The 16,869-nt window shown below is 40.7% G+C and overlaps 1 protein-coding gene across 3 annotated transcripts in view; it reads left to right on the forward strand.

Moving 5' to 3' along the window:
* The window catches only part of RB1CC1 (RB1 inducible coiled-coil 1), a 91,853-nt gene that overhangs the window by 1,253 nt on the left and 73,731 nt on the right, over positions 1-16,869 (forward strand). The window lies entirely within an intron of this gene.

A 16,869-nucleotide genomic window follows, 5' to 3' on the forward strand; every position in this document is an offset into this window, starting at 1 on the left:
TGGGTCTTTACCATTCTGAGATGGTATTACTATGGGAAGCAAAAGTACCTTGAGGATTTTATTTGGGGGGGGGGGGGTTTGCTTTGTAAACAGACAATTGTTAGGGGTGGGAAGATGTTTTTACTTTTTCTGTATTTAGTGTTGTAGCAGAGTGTGGCCTTAATGAACACATTTTCTCAATAACATTCCTGTCTTTTTTTTTTTTTTTAATTTTAGTGTTTACATTGTGTTTAAAATCTAGAGTTTTATGAAAGAGATGCTTTATGTTGGTGTTTATGTTGATAAATGTCTGTTGATGGACATTAGATATGGACTCAGACCACTTTTGGCGCATAATTTTCCTTAGTCTATTTTGAATGTTTCATGATAGTCAAATTTAGGATTAATAATTGGCCTAGTTCTGATGGTGTTGGATGACAGGGAAGGCAGTGGAGCAGTACTGTTGTCTCAGAAAATTTTTCTGGCCCTTGCTAACACATACAAATTCAGAATGCATGACACATTGACTTTTAGCAAGTCAGATTCATAAGGTCCTAAAGGGCAGAGGACACAAGACCTTTGTTTTTGAAAAGCCACACTTCTGAACCTAAATTTTTATCATGTAAGATTAAGAGGAGCTTTTCTTTGGCTTCTGATTTTGAGACTGTCTTTAAATTTTCATGCCTTCAGCAAATGTTTGAGCACCTGCTATATGCTGTCCTTTGCAGATGTGTGTAACTTATGTTTTTTTAAAAGGGGTATCTAGTAAAATGTTCTTGTTTGGATAATACTATTCTCTAACCCCAATTAAGCCTTTTCTTTTGTAGTACAGATAATAGTGGCTCAAGAAACTGAAGTGAAAATCTAGCAGTGCCTTTCTACACACATTCATTCATGCAGGTATTTACTTACTACAGGTAGACCATTGGACCAGTAATTCCAAGGAATATAGGAATGTGTAAGAAATTGTTCTTGCCTTATAATAGAAAATTGGAGTCATGTATAAAATTGATTGCAATATTGTAGCATTATTGGAAATTTGAAAGAAAGGTACTGAAGGAGATTTGGGTTTTTATGGAGTGTAGCGATATTTTTAGAATCCTGATCTGACATGGATAAGTCACTTCCCTTTTCTTTAAAAAGATGTCCTATCCACCTCAACAAATTTTGGCTTGGGACTGATCATGTACCTACTGTGTGCCAGGCACACTGGTGTAAAAGTACTGGGGACTTGGCAGTGAACAAACCAAACCAAACCCTTGTACTCATTCAAGAAAACTACGGAGTAAGAGACGCATGCTGGGAAGGAAAACAAACAGGAGGAGAGGAGTGTCAGGATTGAGGGGTTGAAACTTTGGATAAAGTGGCCAAGGAAGTCCTCCCTGATTGTTAACTTTGAAATAAGGACCCAGGAGAAGCCAGGAAGCTAGCTGTGTGACTATCTGATCTGAGGCAAGAGCATTCTTGGCAGAAGGAATAGTAAATGCAAAGGCTGTGAGGGAGATATTTGGCATACAAAGAAAAAGCGAAAAGGTCACTGAGGGTGGACTGTAGGAACGAGGGGAGGGTGACTCATGACTAGGAGAATGATGGCAGAGAGGGCTCTGTAGATACTCAGGTTTTTTGGGTAACAGTAAGGAAGCTGTAAAGTGCCGTAATCTTGCATGTGCGAAGGCACGGAGGTTTGTTCCAGTAAACTCAGCAAGGCTAGAAGGCAACTTGTACCTAAATTCACGTATGTTTTCAGGAAATGTTAAACCCCTGCAACACAGTTTTAGCTCCTGTAACATGAACAATGAATTAGAAGAACTTTATATGTAAGCTTTGTGTATAAGATTAGAGGAAATGGTGAACTTTGAGAAATGTTAAAGAAGATAAATTGCAAATGCAGCCTGCTTTAAGATGCTGGAATAGATATAATGCTAGAGAAACAGATTGTAGGGTGCTGCATTAAAGACGTACTTACTGTTGTTGATAAAAGTATGTGAATTTTAATTATCACGTTTCTGGTTTGCTTATTATTGTGGCCCTAATAAACCGAATTTGCCTGTAAGTGGACCTCTGTTGTCTGTCTCCTGAGAGGATGGCATTTCTTTCCGTCCCTCAATAAAGATGAGGTCCTTTTAAATTACCTTTTCCAAGTAGAGTACTTGAGTACTTTCATGCACCCTTTCTTTCATTGGGCAGTTTCGTCTTCCACAGCTGTTTAGTGAGTACCCTGAGGATTATGGAAGACACCCCACCCTCCCAATCACCCCCCATGACTTTGCCCTCTTTTGAATTCTCGTATTTTATTAGCTTGTAATCGTGTTAAAGGATGAAAATAATTATGACTCATTTCCATTTTGTTGTTGTTGTTGTTGTTGTTGTTACTGGTTCGGGACTAAACACATCGTTTTTTCCTTCATACTCTACACGTAATAATTGATCAGTAACTATCCAGACTATCTGTTGAAACGTTACTCGAATCAGTACCGTACTGCTAATATATCTATTGTTTTTTTAGGTGCTATTTTGCAAGTTCCAGATGTGCACATCCTTTTCTTGAGATTGCTGTGTTTTTACATAGGCTTCCTAGAACAAAGCTAATTCAGTGTTTACTGTATATAATTTTGATTGCATTTTCAAACTAAGTATTCCAAAACGAAGCATAGAATTATAACACTTTTGCTGTAGACACAATTCTGCGAATATTAAGAGTTTAGAAAACCTGAATTCACGTGTACAGGGAGGGTCCCCACTTGGTACTTGCCATCCCTCAAAAATTAGACCAGGCGCAGCCCTGGATGTCATAGCTCAGCTGGTGACACTAATGCAGAAGCAACGGATGTGGCTTCCATTCTTGGTATGATTTGGAGGCAAGACGGCTATTTTCTAGTAAACTTGACTTAAATTCATTTTAACAGTTTTTTTGAATTCCTGTTAAGCAGAAGCTGTCAAATGACATAGTATGTATAAGAAAACCTGTTCAAACACAATAATACAACATGAATTTACTTTTTGTGAATAAGACTAATTCAAAATGACAAAACTAATGATATTTTCTATAGGGACTTTTTTAAGACTAATAAGGTTTTCAAATTCAGATTATCAGTAAATCATGCATTTTACATAATTTTTTATGAGTGGCAGGAGAGCAACGTGTTGAATACATTTATGTGTATTGAGGGAAAGATTCCCACATATGTTATTCAGTTCAAATAAGTTGTATAGCATTATGAAACACATACATTTTTTTCTCAACACATAGAAAAATCTGAAGGAATATGCCAGACTATTAAAAGTAGTCCTGTTGTCTTCATTCTGTTGGAGCTGTCTGAATTTGAAGTTGCGTATTTACTTGTAGATAAGGCATTCATTTAGGAGGCCTTGAACTTTTATGGAAAAGGTTCTTTTGGGGGGAACGTGAGGAAAATGGCTGACCTACTCTTCTTTTTCTCTTTTTCTTTTCCTCTTGGCAGAGAAAGGGTAGGATCAGATGGAAATAATCTGATTTGGAGGGTTTGAAGTCCAGCTTTCAGTCCCTGGGTAACCCAGACATTCCGTTTGTGGTGAACGTTATTTTCACTGATGCAGCGCCTAGTGGTCCCTCCTTGAGGTCAAATTGCAACCTGCAGAATTACAAATCCGACAAAATTATTTCCGATTCTTGTTCTTTCTCTATGAAACTTTTGGGCCAGTGTGTATAGTTCATCCAAATTTTGTGAATTCTACCAGACCTGAAAGCAGTTTGTGGGTACTTGTAATCCCAGCACCTGGCACAGTCTTGGCTTGTGTTGAGTGTTCAACAAATGCAGTGTGAATAATGATTGAATGTGTTCAGTTTGGGATGTCAGAAATTGAGGTTTTCTTCCCCCCTTTGTTTTCCCCATAAGGAAGCTAATCCTAAATTTTGAAAAGTTGACAGTAAACTGTAATGACTGACCTAATCATTATCGGTACTCTCTCAAAAGAGGAAATTGTAAATTAATCTCCAATCGATAAATTGGATAGGTGGTGGTTTTCACGGGTATTGGAGATGCTTTTTTTTTTTTTTTTCTTTCTTTCTTCTGGACTTGAAAGTCTAGTTGTAACTCCTATGTATCTGGGAGTGAATTGAATGGAAGCATTTTTTAAGAAAAAGAACTGTATCTCAAAGCAAAAAAAAAAAGAAAAATATGTCACTCCTTTAAGTCCTCTCATTTATAGCTGACTGTATCCCAGAAGGATCCAGGAGGAACAAATGTCCTTTTGTGATACGAGATTTTTTTTTCCCCAGTATAATTCTACTACCTTACGTAGGTGTGTAAATTCAGAGAGAAAAGAGTTCTTGTGGACCACCTGTGATTAGGGAACACGTCCCAGAAGTGCTAAGAGAACCGTGTTTTGGGACCCTACTGGGATGAGTACAGTTCAGACGAGCAGAAATTGGGGGAGTTTCATCTGGCGGGGTTATATAAAGGGAGAGAACAGGAGTTTCTTGTCGAGGAGTAGTTAGAGATATTTCTAGCAAGGTAAACTAAGGGCTTAATTATGACGTCTGTGAACACTGGAGTTATAATCGCCACCGTTCTTGCACCGTAATGGAGTCTGAGATACACTCTGTAGAAGGTATCATTTCAGCCCACGGATGGTAAACTGATCATATGGATTATCTGAGCCTCGTTGAGAGAGATGGGATTCACATAGAGGTAAATCTGGCTTCCAAGTCTGACAGTTTAATATTAATCTAGCTTTAAGCCAGAGGTGGCAAATTCACACCCTTAAAGGGGCAGACAGATAATGAAATTCAGTGAAACCATACTGGGGGTATGTACTGTGGTCACAGGGGAGAGAGCTGCAAAGAAACAAGCTACAGCGCGAGGCATGCCATTGATCTGTGACCTGCTGTAGGCAGCTGTGAGGTTCTAGGGAAGGTACTTGAAGGTACAGGAGGCATGCAGCCTGATGGCAGTGGTTGTGACTGGTGGGAGTGCTCAGGGAGGCTTGGGGTGGGAAGGCAGTGGGAAGAGTTTCTAGGCTCTAAAATAAGGGGTGTGTCCTTGGAAAATGAAGGGTTGGATTCTGAAGGAAAAGCGGATAGGATTTAGATAGAAATCCCCTGTTCTGAGCAGCAGGGGAAAGATAAGGGGTTTTTTTGACAAAAGAAGTTAGGGAGTAAATAGTTGTCAAGGAAAAGCACTGAATTGAAATGTGGGTATGTCGGGTTTGCAGCAAACAATATGATTGCTAACGGCAGATATTTAGCATCCGCTGAGGGTTAGTCCTGTGCCCCGAGGCAGAGATCTGGGTTAAACGGTAACTGATGCTGTTTGTATTGCACTCCAGTTTGCATAACTCTTCCGTTTATGTGTAGATTCTTTACATTTTCACAACAACCCTGTGAGATAGGGAGTTTTTTTGTATTCAAACTGATTTAAGTTTGGGGGTGCCTGGCTGGCCCAGTTGGTGGAGCATGTAACTCTTGATCTTCGCGTTATGAGTTGGAGCCTCATATTGGGGGTAGAGCTTACTTAACACTAGAAACTGTAAAAAAACCGGTTTGTTTGATGAGGTTAGTCAGGGTCACACACAGTCGATCGAGGGAATGAGACTTAAAAATAGGCTTCTGAGGGCCACCTGGGTGGCTCAGTCGGTTAAGTGCCCGACTTCGGCTCAGGTTCGTGATCTCGCGGTTTGTGGGTTCAAGCCCCGCATCAGGCTCTGTGCTGTCAGCTCAGAGCCTGGAGCCTGCTTTGGATTCTCTGTCTCCCTCTGTCTCTCTGCTCCTGTCCCACTTGTACTCTGTCTCTCTATCTCTCTCAAAAATAAATAATAAAAACATTTAAAAACTTTTAAAAATAGCTTTTCTGGTTCCAAATCTCATGTTCTTTTCACAGTTCTGTTCTCCCTCTTACATGGATGTAAAGACAGCAGTTGGAGAACTAAATATGAATGACCACGTAGGGAAGATTGTGGAGTGGAGAGGCATATCTACACTGGGATGGCAAATTGGGGGCTAGAATGGGGACAGCAGATGGGGGTCATTGACTTGCTCTTTCAGTTGGACCAGCTCTTCTAGTGCAGCATACTCAAGTTTTTTATTTCTTTGTGGTGCATAAAATGTTGTCTTTTTTTCTTTTTCAAAATGGAAGTATTTTTACGCCTGGTTATAAATGTGATTTTTAAGGACACCAAAGAAAGTGAAAGGCCCGCATCCAGAGATAGCCATTGTAAAGAGATCGATGTTAAGTTGTTCCAGAGTTGTTTTTTTTTTTTTTAAGTTTTTATTTTAATTTCAGTTAGCATACAGTGTTACTAGTTTTAGGGGTCCACTGTAGTGATTCAGCACTTCAAGTACCATCCAGTGTTCATTACCGCAAGTGCACCCCTTAATCCCCATTTGGGCCCCCCCCCAACTCTCTCCCCTCTGGTAACCATCAGTTTATTCTCTAAAGTTGAGTCAGTTTCTTGGTTTGCTTCTTTTTTCCCCTTTGCTCATTTGTTTTGTTTCTTAAATTCCACATATGAGTGAAATCATACAGTATTTGTCTTTCTCTGACTTATTTTCTCAGCATTGTACTCTCTAGCTCCATCCATGTCATTGCAAATGGCAGGATTTCATTCTTTTTCATGGCTGAATAATATTCTGTGTGTGTGTGTGTGTGTGTGTGTGTGTGTGTGTGTGTGTGTGTGTGTGTACCACATCGTCTTTATCCATTCATCATTGGACATTTACTTATGCTGTTTCCATAATTTGCCTATTGTAAATAATGCTGCTGTAAACATAGGGATGCTTGTGTCCCTTGTGTTTTTATATTTTGGGGATAAATACCCAGTAGTGCAATTGCTGAATCATAGGATAGTTCTGTTTTTAACTTTTTGAGGAACCGCTATGCTGTTTTCCATTGTGGCCACACCAGTTTGCATCCCTACCGACAGTGCAAGAGTGCTCCTTTTTCCCCACATGTGGTCCACATTTGTTGTTCCTGAGTTTAGCCATTCTGACAGGTGGGAGGTAGTATCTCATTGTAGTCTTGATTTGCATTTCCCTGATGGTAAGTGGTGATGAGTATCTTTTCACGAGTCTCTTGGCCATCTATATGTCTTTGGAGAAATGTCTGTTCATGTCTTCTGCCCACTTTTTAATTGGTGTTGAATTTTATAGTTCTTTATGTATTTTGGATATTAACCCTTTATCAGATATGTCATTTGCAAATATCTTCTATTCCGTAGGTTGCCTTTTAGTTCTGTTGGTTGTTACCTTCACCGTGCAGAAGCTTTTTATTTTGATACAGCCCCAATAGTTTATTTTTGGTTTGGTTTTCTTTGCTTCAGGAGACATATCTAGAAAAAAAGTTGCTATAGGCCACACTTTTTCAATGTTTGTGTATACACGTACTCCGTCAGCATTAGTTAATACGATAAAAATAAAATCTGCCTACTGACTCACATGATATGTACTGTAACTAACTTTTCTTACTGGATAATAAATATATCAGTAATGAATATGTATAGAGCTAACGTTTTTAAATATCTAAATGATGTCACATAATATAGCTGCACCGTAATTTATTTGATCAATCATGATTGATAGTTTTCTGAATTTTCATTGTTAAAAATAAAGATTTCGTTGGATATATACCTTTGTACACTTGTCTTTTTGCTTTCAATATATTTCCAGCGGTAGAATTGCTGGTTTGTACATCTTAATACATAATTTATATTTTCGTATTGCCAGATTAAATCTTATAAGTTGTACCCATTTTCATTCTTGTCAAAACTGCCAGTGTGCTTGTTATAACAAGAGTCCACACTCTTCATTTTAGTCATTAGAAGTAACCTGAAAGGTAAAAACTGGTGGCATTTCAGATAGACTTTATTTTTCGGTATGTGTGGATAGCCGTTTGTCATAGTACTGTTGCTTACACAATGTTTCCTTTCCCCCAATTTGAAATTATAATGTTTATCTCTGTGTGTGTATATGAAGATGCATTTGAATCTGTTCTGTTCCATATGTTATCTATTAATGGGCCAGGCTCCTGGTTTTAATTACTGTTAGAGTATGCTTGACATGTTTTGATAAATGCTCTTTCCTTCAGGTCTGTCTCTCCCCTCACCCCCCCAATATATATATGTGTATGTATGTAAGTATATATAATAGGCACTTAGTAGTTATTTTCTCAATGGACAGAAACTAAAGACATTGTTTAGGGAAAAGACCACATAATAACTTTAAGAAAATCTTGTGTCAATTGCTGAGTTACTAACCTGTTGCTTTTAGTTTAAAATTGCTTTGGGTTAGCTTTTGTCATACAAAGTATGACTTCATTTTATAAAAATTAAGTTTATACAGAAAACGAGCATTGTGCCAAATTTTAGAAAATCTTGACTATTTGGTGAAAAGTAGTTATGTGTTATGTACTGGGCTTAAATTTTATGTCATATAAAGTTAATTTCCTTTTTTTTAAAGTTTATTTTGAGAGAGAGAGCACGACGTGCACGTGAGCGCACACAGGGGAGGGGCAAAGAGAGGGAGAGAGAGAATCCCAAGCAGGCTCCTCACTGACAGTGCAGAGCCTGACATGGGGCTCGAACCCGCAAATTGTGACATCGTGACCGGAACCTAAGTCAGGAGTCAGATGCTTAACCAACTGAGCCCCTCAGGTGCCCGCTCCTAAAGTAAAATTCTAACTGTTTCAGCGGCAGTTGACTTATATACTAGCACTTTACCATTGCTTGTAAGAGTTTAGTTCTGGATCGTTTAGATGTAATCCACTTAGAAATTTGGTAGATTTTATATGAGTTAAGGGAAAATGTGCTTATGAGCAATCCCAACTTTGTAAGTTGATGAAAGGGTTAGCTCTTTTTTATTTTAAATGTTTGTTTTTTATTTAGAGAATGAGCAAGGGAGGGGCAGAGAGAGAGAATCCCAAGCAGGCTCCTCTCTGTCAGCACAGAGCCTGATGCAGGGCTTGAACTCATGAACCCATGAGATCATGACCTGAGCCGAAATGAAGAGTCCGTTACGACTGAGCCGTCCAGGCCGCCCGAGCGTTAGCTGTTCTTAATGATTGATTTCTTCAAGGAAGTTAGTGAGTTGCTAAGCTTATCCTCTTTAACATTTTAGTAGATGTGGTCAAGGAGGCTAAATCATTGGTCAATGTCACATACCCTTTTTTGGGTATTTTTTGGAATGGTATCACCTTTATGTGGACTCTCGCCTATCTCATTCTTTTCTAGAACTTTTGCCTGCCTCTCTGTAGTGTTGCATATTGCATTGCACTGTCATGTTCACTTTATGTAACTCAGCTCCTTGAAACGAGAGCTGATGCTTCTGTTCTTTAATCTTTAGAGACTGGCTCACTAAGTAAGTTAGAAATGAGTTTAATGTACATTTGACTATCTGGCATTTTATAAAAACATGGAGGAATTAGCCAGTATACCCTTTTCAGTTTTTAGGTGAGGAAACAGATCTGGTGAAGGTTCTTAAGGTCACAGAAGGAAAAATGTGAATCTAGTATAAAACCCAGATCTTTTTAACTTCTGTTCCAGTATTGTTTTAGGATGAATTCTGTTCATTTTCAAGATGACCAAAGATGTGCTTGATTACTAATGCCCCTTTTTGCTGAATGTGTTAACAGTTACATACCAAGGAGCAAATTCAGCTTTGGATATCTTATTTTGATTGCAAGAAAATAAGAATATGTACATTACACACTCTTATAAATAAAATACTCCAGTGGATTCTCTTTGAGCCATTTTGTATTTCTGATTTCACGGTTTTGGTTCTTGCTCTAGTCCTTCTCCAGAGCCTTGGCCTCTTTGATTGACGGTCCAGTGTCTAGTAGTTTAGGTAGTGAGTGTGTGGTTTTTTTTAAATTTTTTATTTTTAAACATTTATTTATTTTCGAGAGCCACAGAGCATGAGTGGGGGAGGGGCAGAGAGAGAGGGAGACACAGAATCCAAAGCAGGCTCCAGGCCCTGAGCGCACAGAGCCCGACGTGGGGCTCAAACTCTTGAACTGCGAGATCATGACCTGAGCCGAAGTCGGCCGCTTAACCGACTGAGCCACCCAGGTGCCCCTGAGTGTGTTATCTTGAAGAGCGATTTAAGGCATGGCCAACTTTTCTCTAGCCATTTACAGTACGGTTTTGGAAATGTAAGACATTTGGCACGTGGGGAAAAATGTAGAGCAAGATGTTTATTTATGTTCTGGATACCAACACTATTATTTGATTAGTTAAAATTTCAAGTGTGGGTCTGGGGCGCCTGAGTGGCTCAGTCGGTTGAGTGTGCGACTTCGGCTCAGGTCATGATCTCGTGGTTTGTGAGTTCGAGCCCCATGTCGGGCTCTGTGCTGACAGCTCAGAGCCTGGAGCCTGCTTCGGATTCTGTGTCCCACCCCCCCACCCCACCCCCACCGCCCCTCCCCTCCTCGCACTCTCTCTCTCTCTCCCCCTGCCTCTCAAAAATAAATAAACGTTAAAAAAATTTCAAGTGTGGGTTTTAAGTGCCTAAGGAAGATTGTTGGCAGCCAGTAGATTGGTGGAGAATTTGTGACACAGGATGTTTGTGACTTCATGGTTACAAAATGGATGCAGTGAGATGACATGAAGGACCAAGGCTTATTCATCTCTCATCAGGAGATGGGTTTCCGTGGTGTGGAGCTTCGTGTCACGAGGCACAGAAAGGCAGTCTTGGGTTGTTTACTCCAAGGAGTGTGGACAGTTGAGTAGATGTTAGGAAGCATTTTTAGTTGGGGAGAAGTAAAGTGACATTAAACTAAGACCTAAGAGTATTTAGTTGGTTGTGTCCTCCAGGATGGATTTGAGATGAAATCTACTGGTAGAAGGAGCTCAGTTAGGTTATTGTCGGAGCTCGGGCATGTAGGAGGAAGCACTGGATGGGAATAAGGGGAAGAAGGAAGTACACAGACCAAGCAGTCTGGTCACACAGATGGCATCTTAATTATCTTGTGAACCCAAAGAGGTCAGTAGGAGCGACACTTCAGTAGAGGAAGTTCTGTTTAAGGTAGGGTTGATTATTATTATATTGTGTTTGGTTTTTAATTAAAGAGCCTTGGGATACCTTGGCTCTAAGGAAACGACCAAAAGCTAGTTGGTTGAGGTCTTTCTCAGTTAACCGTTTGATCTCTGTTTTGTTGGGTACTTCCTGCAAGTGGTATGCTAAGGATACTTTTCCTCACGAGAGCATATTCACTCAATAGATGCCCTTGAGTACTCTCTGTTGTGTTTCAAGAGTGACTTCCTGTTCCTAGGTAACACTTTGGAGTATATAACGTGCACTTGGCATTGTGCTAAATATTAAGCTCATTGCGTAGATAATTTTACTTGTTTTCCACAAAGCTTTACGAGACAGGTATTGTTAGCATTCCCATTTTACACATTAGCAGATGGAAATCCAGCTGTGTGGTGACAGGGGGCCCCTGGGTGGCTCAGTCGGTTAAGCGTCTGACTCTTGGTTTCAGCTCAGGTCACGGTCTGTGGTTTGTGGGATCGAGTTCTGTGTCAGGCTCTGTGCTGACAGTGCAGAGCCTGCTTGGGAGTCTCTCTCCTCCCACTCCCCCCACCCCCCACGCCCCCCTTTGCTCCTTCCCTGCACTCGCATGGACACGTGCTCTCTCTCTCAAAATAAGCATAATAAAAAAGAGAGAGAGATTCAATTTTGTCTGTTTCTCTAAATATATAGTTTCAACCCTGTATCTTACAGACTCTTGCATAGGTGGGCACCTTGGGTATCATCAAGGTCAGATTTTTTCTCATTGCAATGTTAGGTCCAGGGAAACTGTTAACTCAAAAGTAAATTTTATTTTTCATGTCTGTGGTGATTTTTGCTGAAGAATTAAGGCTGAGAGTAAGAAAGCTCTGCATATCCTTCATATTGCATATTGATTAGATGTTGGTATAAAACAGAAGTTTGATTTTTATATTTCTGTATATACACGCTTACTTATAGGAAGTTGTGATTTTCATTGACTGAAATGATTGTTCACAAAATCCATACATGTATACACGATTTGCATATCCTCATGTTCATGCACTAGCTGCAAATATGATCTGCTGAGATTTGATATGCTGGGTCCAGACTTATTTAACAAGTTGACAAGTCTCTTTGAGAAATTATGGGAAAGAAAATTTCTCAGCTCTGTTTTACCACAGTGAAAAGCTGCTTTTAGAAAGTGTTTCAACAACTCACTATCAACATGAGAAAATATGACCAATAGATGTGGGGGGGAGTTAAATTTTTGTCCAGCATGGATGGTGGGAAGTGTAGGACACAGAGTTTCTCACATGCATGTAGCCCTTTGTTAGGCACTGTTAGGGGTTAGGTTTCAGAGCAGACAAGGTTCTTTACAGCAGCCTTTTATAGGGTGTGCTTGCTTTAGTGAATAAGTCCTAGCATTGCTCAAAAAAGCAAAAATGAAGCCATCCAACCAAAATACAGAAAAAACAGATTATTGAGCCACACTTTTAGCTGTATCATTTTTCTTCTTTTGTAGGGATGAGGAACATCTGAACTGCTCTGTAAATTTTATTCTTGTATATTTATATTTACTTATTACCGAAATTAACACAAAAAGGCAGAGTATTGAGCCACACGTAAACATCATTTTGCGTCCATCATTTTGTGTCTGTAGTTATCTCATGGCCAGTCTTGTTTTAGTTACGGGCCATACAGGCCCTCCCCTCTCCGCGCCATTTCCCCTTCTCTTACAATTTTAGTCTTATTAATTTTGAAGAACAGATATGCCCACAATAGCCCAGCAAGGAAAATGTTTTCTGTCCTTTTGAGATGAGAAAACTGAATCTTGGGGCGTGTACGTTACTTAACTCGCTCAGCTTGTAAATGGCAGAATAAGAATTTAAATCAGGTGCGTTAAACTCTTCCTACATAAAAGTCCATTCTTTTTCCCTCACTTTAGGTCACATGATAACCGGGAAGGTGAGGTATTCTGGCAGCAGCTAATTGTTTAACTAGATTTTTACTAATTCCAATACAGAGGTACTTATTTTTACTGTCTTGGTGTATTTTCTCTGTCATCATTTTTCCTTTATTCTTTTTGCGCATTGTAATTCTGTCGCGTGTACTGTATTCGTTCAACATCGTAACCTTGTTAAATATTATTGTATATCCTATTTTACCGTGTGAATAGTTGAGTAGGCAAGTATTTTTAAAAGTATTCACAAGTAATGAAGTGTTTTGTATATACTTCACCTATACTTCAGATTATTTCTGTAAGATGATTTTTACGATACAATTACTAGGTGAAGAGAAATGTGTGTTTATAAAACTTACCTACCTACTCCATGAACACGAATTGCTTTTCCAGCAAGGTCGTAATTGTAGTAGATTCCCAACTATAATGAGAACGTTGAATATGATTGTCAAAATGCTTGTGGTATTTTTTGTACTGTCTTATGGAAATCTGCAAACATATACAAAAGTAGCGAGAATATATGTTTGTTAAGTTTTTATTTTAATTCCAGTTGGCTACCGTACTGTCTTAGTGTGCAATATAGTGATCCAACACGTCCATCCGTCACCGGGCGCTCGTCATCACAGGTGCACTCCTTCATCCCCATCACCCATTTCACCCATCCCCCCACCTCTTCCCCTCTGGTAACCATCTGTTTGTTCTACATAGAATATTACAGGGAATTTCTGAGCTGTCCCATCTCATTTGCTTTAATAGTTACCGGCATTTTGCTGATCTTATCTGTCCTTCTGCCCAACTGACTTTTCCCTCTCTCTCCCGCTTCCTGACTTTGTTTTTGCTAGACTGTTTTAAAGCATCTCAAATACTGTTTTACGTATTAAGTTTTCAGAATTCGCTATTTCATAACTGAAATGCCATTATCATCCTGCAAAGGAATGGGAATTCTCCATCTTTAGATTTCTACACTTCAGAAATGTTTTTTTATAATAGTTTGATTCAGAATCCAAACACATCCACACGTTACATTTGATTATTATGCCTTTTACGTCTCTTTTAATAAGTAGAATTCCTCCTCTCTTTTTGAAGCCATTTGTCAATCTAGTTCATTGTTCTGTGGAATGTTTATTTCTCCGAATTTAGCTGATTGTTTTCCTTACAGTATTTTTCTTTTCTCTCTGTACCCCATGTTACCTGTAAATTGGTAACCGTAGGTAGAGGTAGAGTCTAATAAATTTGGGTTTGTGTTTTTCGGGGGAGGTGGGTGAGAATATCTTCTAGGTATACTTCCGGTTGAAACACCTAGAGACACGAGTCTAGCGGTGTGACAAGTGATGGGTGTGTTCGTGTTTGTCGGCTTAGTTTATCTGCCAGATTTCTTCTCCTTATTTTAGCGTCTCTTGATGTCTAGATCCATCATTTCATTGTCAAATTGTTATTTTCCACACTCTGTCGGTAGTAATAGCTTTTCTATAAAAAGGTGTTTCTTTATCATTGGTTACCCTGAAGTACAATTTATGTAGGAAAGGGAGGATAAATGCTTAAATCCTTTCCGTTTTTAGTTTCAGAATGAGTTGCTACTGTAAGTCACTGAGGATTTGTCCTTCCTTTTCTGTATCATTGTGAACGTGAACATTTATGGGCTTTATGCTAAGTGTTTATTCTTTTGATGCGCAAACTGCCCCATCTTAGTCATGGAAGCCCCTTCAGGCTGATTTCTTTGCCCTTTTGACATGGTCTTTCTTATTAGTGTTTGATAGCTTCTTTGCTTTGTGGCACATGTCCGTGTTCTAGGCTTAGGTGTTAGTACATTTTCTGCTTTAGAGCTTTGGAATCAGTCACGCCGCCAAAGGTTCCTTTTAGAAACCACAACATGGGCATACGATGATTCTAGTCGACTCTCGAGTTAGAAGGTCCACCTCCACAAGACTGCTCTCACTTTGGGTACTGGCCACCTGTTGGGTGGTGTCCAGGCCCGCCCTCACTTCAGGTCAGCTGACTACAAATCCGGGGTCCCCACAACCACCTTCTGGCTCGAGAATTCCCTAGAGTGGATCACAGACTTTGGGGAAAATGCTATACTATTTATGGTTTCATGTAGTGAAAGGGTACAAATTAAAATGAAAAGCAGGCAAGGGAAGGTGTACATAGAGCAGCGTGTGGAAGAGAGCGGAGCTCTGGTTGCCCTCCCCCATGGTCGGGGACAGCATTCCTTTCTCTTAGCCAGAGGGGGTGACACTACCTAGAGTAATGCTCACCCCGAAAGCTTACCTGGGCCTTTGGTGTCCAGAGTTTTTATTGGGGCCCTATCACCTTTACAAGGCGGCTGACTTCACTCTCTGGCTCTTCCTGGAGGTCCAGCTAATGTCCTTTGGTCTCCATTTTTTTCTGGAGACGGGAGCCGAAACCGTGTGTCCTCCCACCCCTGTCATAAATCCCGTCGTTAGACTGTTCTGAAACCCGCGGACAAAGACACTCCTATCAAGCAGGACATTCCAGAGACCTGCAGTTCCCCTCCTTGTAGCCAAGGTTCAAGGCCAGACCTCTCTTTGGACAAGATTGATTCTTTACTACACAAGACAGTGTGGGCACTTAGTGCTCTAGGGTTGTCACTGCCTCTATTTCAGGGGGCTGTGCAGTGTGTTTTGTGCAAAGAGACATTTTTGGGCCGAACGTTTCTAAAGTCCTTTCTTTTTGTATTGTATTTCTTCCCTTAGATTAAAAATCTAGGGATCTTAGGCTGGAACTCTTGTTTGCTTGGTGGGTGAAGATCTCTTTTTGAGATTTGTATTTCTTTGATTACTGAAGAGGTTTCATGTATTTTCCTCACTGGTTAACTGTTTCAATAACTTTCTCTTGCACTATTTATTGTGGATTTTTGCGATTTTCTTACTAATTAATAGGAACTCCTTTAAAAACAAAAACAAAGCCATTAACCCTTAAGCACTCGTTGTAACACTGTCCCACGCGCCAGTTTTGAGGAGAAAGATCACGTCCTTTGATACTCAAATGGTGAAGCAGGTAACGGAAAGATTCATCCTTTTTTTTGGACTTCACGCTTCCCCAAAGTCAGAAAATGAATGATTACTGTGACCTGCCCAGAGTCCTGTCATCTGTTAGAAAGAAAGCCAGGAAATTGGGCCTGTCTCCTGGAGGGCTTCCTGTGTGCTCTTGCTGCTGTCATTTCCATGCGGTGTTACCGTTGCACCCAGCATGTCTCCCGCGAGGCTTCAGCTCTTGGCTGTTTGGTGCCTGGTGATAAGCCGGGGTGTGCAGGCTCTCGCTGAGCTGGCCGCAGTTGCTCAAGGCTTAGAGCAGAAGCCGCCAAACTTTTTCTATAAAGGATCAGATAAGTATTTAGGCCTTGCTGGTTAAGAGGCAAGATCAAGGCTATTAAGTAGGTGTTTACATCACGAGAGAAAAAACTCCTGCCTTGCCCTGTCCCGTGTGTCCAGAATGGGCCATCCAGGGTGCTGGGCACGCTTTGTGTTCAGTTGCCATCGGTTGAAGCTTTTTTTTCTGGACACACGGGGGCCACCTGAGGGATAGGGGCCTGGCAGGCTGGGGGTAGAGGCCAGTCAGTAAGTTTTACTCTCTGTCCAGAGGCTCCCAGATCCTGAGGTGCCCTTCTTCCTGAAGGTGCAGCAGGAGGCCAGGTGACCTGGGGCTCCCATTCCAGGACTGGCTTCACTCCTTGCCGCCAGCGGAAGCTGCAGAGTCCCTGACATGGCGGTGGCCCCAGTGTGTACCCTGAGTAGCGAACACAGCACTGGGAGTGGAGGTGGGTCTTTGCAACTCCACCTGTCCCTTGGAACGGTGCCCCCACAGCCTGTGTGGGCTGCAGAGCAAAGGAGGCCACTGGCAGCATTTTCACTCGCCCGTGTTCTTCTTGGCCACCACGGGCAAGTTCTTCTGTGTACATCCCTTTATCTGTGAAGTTTTCGGAGAAGCCCACCGTGCAAAGATGACCCAC

The sequence above is a fragment of the Acinonyx jubatus genome, chromosome F2 (assembly GCF_027475565.1).
Source record: "Acinonyx jubatus isolate Ajub_Pintada_27869175 chromosome F2, VMU_Ajub_asm_v1.0, whole genome shotgun sequence".
NCBI classification, from domain to species: domain Eukaryota; kingdom Metazoa; phylum Chordata; class Mammalia; order Carnivora; family Felidae; genus Acinonyx; species Acinonyx jubatus.